The 6,000-nt window shown below is 49.4% G+C and overlaps 1 protein-coding gene across 4 annotated transcripts in view; it reads left to right on the top strand.

Annotated features, from left to right (window-relative positions):
* Positions 1-1,429: 1,429 nt before the first annotated feature.
* FNDC3B (fibronectin type III domain containing 3B) overlaps positions 1,430-6,000 on the top strand; it is a 333,064-nt gene continuing 328,493 nt past the window's right edge. For 3 of the 4 annotated variants that reach the window (XM_058556347.1, XM_058556346.1, XM_058556344.1), the window contains exon 1: positions 1,430-1,541. The gene's annotated coding sequence lies outside the window, so the exon portion shown is untranslated. Of the gene's footprint in view, positions 1,542-2,443; positions 2,464-6,000 lie in introns of those variants that run through there. The other variant, XM_058556345.1, reaches the window with a different exon arrangement.

Below are 6,000 nucleotides of genomic sequence, written 5' to 3'. Positions count from 1 at the left end.
AGAATTGTGAGATTGTGGGGAAAAGAACTATGAGACTGTGGGGAGGGAGGGAGTGATGGTAGCTGGAGCTCAAAGATGAGTAAATGATCTTAAGATAGGGTCGAGGAAGAAGTATGCTCCAGACAGAGTGGAAGCATGTACAAAGGGACAGAGGTGTGCTGGGAAGTCATCAGAGTCCAGCTGGGGTGGAAGGCATGGCTCAGGGGGGAGCTGGAGAAGCTGAGGCAGGAACTGGGGAACCACTGCTTTTTTTTTCCTTCCCATGCAGGACTATGACCTAGGATTGGAACCATGTTTTAGAAGGATGGCTTCAAGACACACTTCCGGGACATTTGTGGAAAGAAGCCCATTAGGAGGGAGGGTCCCATTTGTCTGGATTTACCATTATCCCCCACATTTCCAAAAAAGAATTGTGAATTTCACAAGGAAAGGAGCTATTTCTCAGTATTTCTTTATATTCTTTGGGTTTTAATACAGTACTATGTACAATAATTTTATCTGATAAATGGTTATTTTTTAGGTCAATGAAAGTAGTACATTGCCTCTGGTCACTAGTGAGTGTAGCCTAATAGTTGTAGCCTAATAGTTGAGGCTGAATGTAATTATTCAGAACATCTGGGAAGCCAAGGAAGGACGTGACCTCTGTGGGATAACTTCTACTCTCTTGTCTCCTGGATAATTTGAGGGGTGGGGTAGGATGCAGTTGGTTAACCATTTTGTACAAGAGGTACATTACGTTTGATTTAATTAATACAAACTCAACAGTTATCTGATGAGTCCTATTGTGGCCTATGCATTGGACTATGTTTGACAGATACAGAAATACAGATGTGAGTAAGGAACAGTCTGTCCCCTTGTGAGCGCATATTGGGTACTGAAAAAAGGAAACAGACATTTTAACTTTGGTATAATAAAATCTGTTCACGCTATGTTAGCCGTATGAACAAAGTGCTGTAGGAAATAGAGAAAGGAGTGAGAAAATAGCTCACAAGGTCGTTGTGGGGATTTAAAAAAAGTTAATATATGTGTAAATGAAAAAATATCATAGAGTCTTAGCTCCGATTATTACTCAGCAAACACTGCATTTATATTGGTGTTTGGTGATCTTTTGCAGAACGTGCAGCCCTCGCCTTTCAGGAGCTGTTAGTTCCCCTAAGCCTCAAACTTCTTTAGTCTGGCTGAGCCAAAAAGACTTTCTGCTTAGTTTTGCAGGCCTGGGGGGCAAAGGAGACTCCCACAGCTCCTGCGAATCTGACCGTGGCGGCGGTTATACTCGGCGGTTTACGGCAGTGGGCGGGCCCCAAATCCCCATGTGGTCCCGACATCATTGACATGGCGGAATCCCCCATCAAACCCTCCTGGTAGTTATTTGAGCGGCGGCGGCGGCGGCGGCGGCGGCCGGAGGAGGAGGAGGAGGAGAGCGGCGGCGGCGGCGGGAGCAGCGAAGGGGGCGGCAGGGATCCTCGGGGCTGCCGGCTGGGAAGGCGTGGGCGACCCGGTGTGTGGCGCGCCCGGAGCCCCGCGTTTCAGCCAGAGGGAAGGTAAGGCGTGCAGGAACAGGAGCCTGGAGGGGACTCGGAGCCCGCGCCCCCGCCGCCGGGTCCCGGGGCGCTGGAAAGCCCCCGGCCGGACGCCCAGTCCGCCAGAGTGCGTCCTGTCCCGAGCGCTCCCGGCTTCCCGGGGAAAACTTGGCGCCAGAGTGCTGGGGCGCCCCGCGCTCGCCTGGGCACCCCGGGAACACGGGGCCCGGGAGGGGGTCGGCCTCCGCTTCGGGGCCGCGTCCTACTGGGCTCCGGTCCCCCCGCCCGTCCCCTCGCCCGTCCCCCCAGCTTGCCAGGGCTTGGAGGAGGGAGAGAAACGAGTAGATTCTTGATGAAAAAAAAATCTGGGCAGTGGCTCCGGGCTCTCCCTACCCCCCCGCCGTCCCTAGCCTTCCCAGCAGATTTTGTCCGAGGAATCCGCCCCCCCTCCTGGAATCTCCGCGGCAGGAACGCTGCCCGGGAGGGGGAGGGCGGGCGGAGGGGCCGAGGAATCTTCGACGTGTCACTTTCTGAGGCTGTAGATTTCCATATGGTGGAGGAGAGGAGGGCGGGCGTGCGAAGTGGGGCTGCAAGTTGGGGCTGCCTCTCCGCGCCATGCGGGGGCGGGCCGGGACCTCCGACCCGGGGATGCTGGCGGGGAGGGTCCCGAGCCCGCGCCGGCCGGGCCCGCGGCTCCGGGAGCTGCGCCGGCCCCCCGCCCCCGGCCGGGCCTCTCCGGGACACTCCCCGCCTTGCCGCTGGCCACCTCCGTGCGCGCCACGTCCTCCCTCCCCGTCCTGCCCCCCGGGCTCCCCCCGGGCTGGGGGCGGTAACCGGCGGCCGCGGCCGGACTCGGCGAGCCAAGCGGCTGGAAGCTCGGGCGGGGGAGCGGGGCGCGGCGGGAAGGAGCGGGCGACCCGGTGTGTGGGCCAGCGTAGCTCCGGTCAGTCGGTCACCCCGAGGGGCGCCCCGGCCGGGGGTGGGGCGGGCGGGCGGAATCCGCGCCCCGAAGCGGCCGGGAGGGGCCGCGCGGGCCGTCTGGTGCCCGCGGCGGGGCGGGGGCCGGCCGGCGTGGGAAGGGCCTGTCACTCTGGGCGGAAAGTGGGGCCTCGGGCTGTGCCGGCGAACTTTCCCAGAGGTCCGGTCCCGGCGCCCCGTGGGAGCCCGAGCACCGGGGGCCGGGGTCCCTGGAGACGGGGCTGCGCCGCCCGGTGGCGCCGCTGGTGGGGAGGCTTCCAGGAGTGCGCGGTTGGAGTCGGAGCTTTTCGAATCTCAGCTCCCAGCCAGGCATCCCGGACGAAGGGAAGCAATGGCATTTCATCCAGGCAGTGCCGTTTGCGGACTTCCTTAAAAGTTACAACTTATTATTTTCTTTTCTCTTCAGCTCAGCGTTTTCTTGAAACAAAATTTGGAATTTGGCCGTGATGGGCCGACGCTGGGGCCCCAAATCCACACGTTCCTCTCTCCATCCCTCTAAATTTCCAGTCTCCCTCACTGTCTTCCACCCAGGCTTAATCATATTTTGGAGCGGGCGAGGTCTTTTGTTGGGTGGGCACCCCCTGATTGCTTGTCTGTTTATTTTTTAATGTGCAGTTAATTTGATTTGAATTTCCTCCGGTTTCCAGGCCCTGCCAGGGAAGACTAAGGGAGAGGGAATAAGCCACTTTTTTTTTTTCATGTGGAGAGAGGTGGTGCATGGGGAAAGGGGAGGCATGGTGGCTGTGGGCAAAGACTCAGAGGGAGCAGACAGACCCGGAAGAAAAGGAATCTGCTCTGGAATAACACTTTTTTTTTTTTTTGAGGCCTGAGGCCTTGGGCAAAAATGCACCGCTCTGTTCTGATTTCCACTGCCTGAGTTACTCTTCCACTCTCAAGTTAAAGCTTTGACTCTGTGGCCTGGACAACGCCCAGGGGGAAGAGGCCCGCAGCCTACAGCAGTCCGTGGCCCTGGTTTTGTGCCTTATGTGGGGGCCCTTGGTTCCCCCTGATTGGAGACGGGCGCTGTGGACCCAGCGGTCTGTAAATTTCCCGGCTCCCTGGGAGCAGCTGTTAAGGAGAGCAAAGTCTTCCGACGTGTATCTGGCCTTGCAAGGGGACCTCACCCATGAGGGTATAATTCTCACTTAGTTTAGACGCTAGAGGGTCACCCACAAGCTGGCTAAGAATGAGATAGCTGGTAAAAAAAAAAAAAAAAAAATCAGCCATTGAAAAATTCTCGTATGTGCTTTTAAAGCGTTTTGGTTTAAATGCTTCTAAGAGAAAAAAATTTCATCTGTAAAGATAGTGTTCATTTAAAAGAGATGTTAAAACTGCAAGATATCATCATGGAATAGGGGGTTGTAGCTTCTAATTACAGTATATACAATTTCAGAAAGATATTCCGGTAACCTTTTAAGACAGACTTTATAAATAGCTCGCATCAGACCATGGGCTATATTGGAAAGCCAGTCTTCTGGGGTTTCTGGAAGAATGCTTGGGATTGGTTAGGAAGCCCTAGGAGCCTAGGTAGTAGTTTACTCAGTAGGAGTTTGTGCCCTTTTTGCTTAACACTTAATTTAACATGGTAGAATTTGATAGCGTCTTTAGCAGTTAACCAGAAGAACTTCTCAAACTTTTCAGTTTTAGGAAAATGAGGTCCAGGGAGAAGTGACTTGTTAAGGGTTGCCATCACAAAGTCCAGTATAGGATATATTAATAGCTACTCTTTGTTGGATGTCTGATGTATACTAAGCACTATGTATTGTGCTTTTTGTGTATTATCTCATTAAAATTCTAATAAGTCTTTCAATTTAGGTGATGTTATGGACATTTTACAGTTAAGGGCGTTGAAGTTCACAGAAATTAAGTAACTTGCATAAGACACACAGCTACGGAACAGCATAAGAGAACTTATTTCATTCTTTTTTTTTTTAATTTATTTTTTTCCCCCCAAAGCCCCAGTAGATAGTTGTATGTCATAGCTGCACATTCTTCTAGTTGCTGTATGTGGGACACAGCCTCAGCATGGCCTGAGAAGCGGTACGTCTGTGGGCACCCGGGATCCGAACCTGGGCCGCCAGCAGTGGAGCATGCGCACTTAACCGCTAAGCCACAGGGCCGGCCTGAGAGAACTTATTTCAGTGATGGAATTAGTTCTATATCTGTGCTCTCCAATATGGCAGCCACCAGGCACATGTAGCTTTTGTGGGTTTGAAATGTGGCTAGTGGGACTGAAAAGCTGCATTTTAAATTTTACTTTTATTTTCAACTGCTGCTTATGGCTAGTGGTTACTGTATGGGAGATCGAAGTGTAGAACTTTCTGACTGCCAAATCTATTCACATTTTAACTGGGTTGTATTCCTTTTTAGATCTCTTAGTTCAGTTTTCTTTCTTCCACACCACCAGAAGATGCTTAGATGCAGCTCTTAAATGGAATTTAATTGCTGAATTAGCTATAGCTCAATTTTGCTTTCACACTTTGAGTGGATAAAATAAGCACTTTTTTTTTTTTTTAAATGCTTGCATGTCATCGTAAAAACTGATGGACAAAAACTTTGACATTTTCTTGTTTGGTTGAAATAATTGTTGACATGAATTGCTGAAAAGACAGAGCTTGTTGGTTATTTTAGCGTAATAAAGGAGTATATATAGGAGGCAATATGAAAAATCATGGGGCGTTGAAAAAAAATGACCCCCTCATACCCGTGTTTACCTGTTCATTGGGTATTCTTTTCAAATGGCTTCATAAGTGTCAGGTAAATAATATAGCTGAACTGTCATTCACTTTTCCTTATGTAGTCACACAGTTAATCTGAAGCATTAAAATCATTGCTTTACTATCACATAGAAAAAAATTCAAATATAAAACACTAGGTTCATCTATGAATTGGGAAGAATATGTTTAAGATTAAAACAAACAGTGGGAAAGGTTTTTTTGGGGTCAAATGGTCAAGTAGTTTTCTGATTAGTGGATTTAATTTAAATCTGTTGCATTTTAGAATTCGTTTTGTAGAAGGAATTTCAGCAACCTTCTGATCTTGTATGAAATAGTGAAAATTCCAACTTATGTTAAAGTAAGCATTCATTTATCTGGTCTCCATCCATAAATATCCAATAACCCAATACCTTTTTCTTTCTTTCTTTTTATTTTGCATATTACTTTCAGGTAAAGACAAATGATAATCTCTTTTTATTAGGATTTTTAAAGAGGTAACTTCCAGGTTCAGTCTAAATATATCTGAATCTGCTGTACTTTCCATAGTTGTACTGTCCAGGGATAATTGCGTTCATGATCCTGAGCCTTGAGCATAACAGGATCCTGAAAGACCTACATTAATAAATCAGCTTTAAATTGTTCTATATTATTTCAGTGTTATGTGAATTGTGTGGCCTACAGCTCTTTGAAAATTGTAGATTCAACTCGAGGTAAGGCATCAGTTGATGAGACTCTTCAGATTTGTTCACCGTGTTCATACCCATTCCTGACCATTGGGAGCATAG

Source organism: Diceros bicornis, chromosome 15, assembly GCF_020826845.1.
Source record: "Diceros bicornis minor isolate mBicDic1 chromosome 15, mDicBic1.mat.cur, whole genome shotgun sequence".
NCBI lineage: Eukaryota > Metazoa > Chordata > Mammalia > Perissodactyla > Rhinocerotidae > Diceros > Diceros bicornis.
This window is presented reverse-complemented; position numbering and strand designations above follow the sequence as displayed.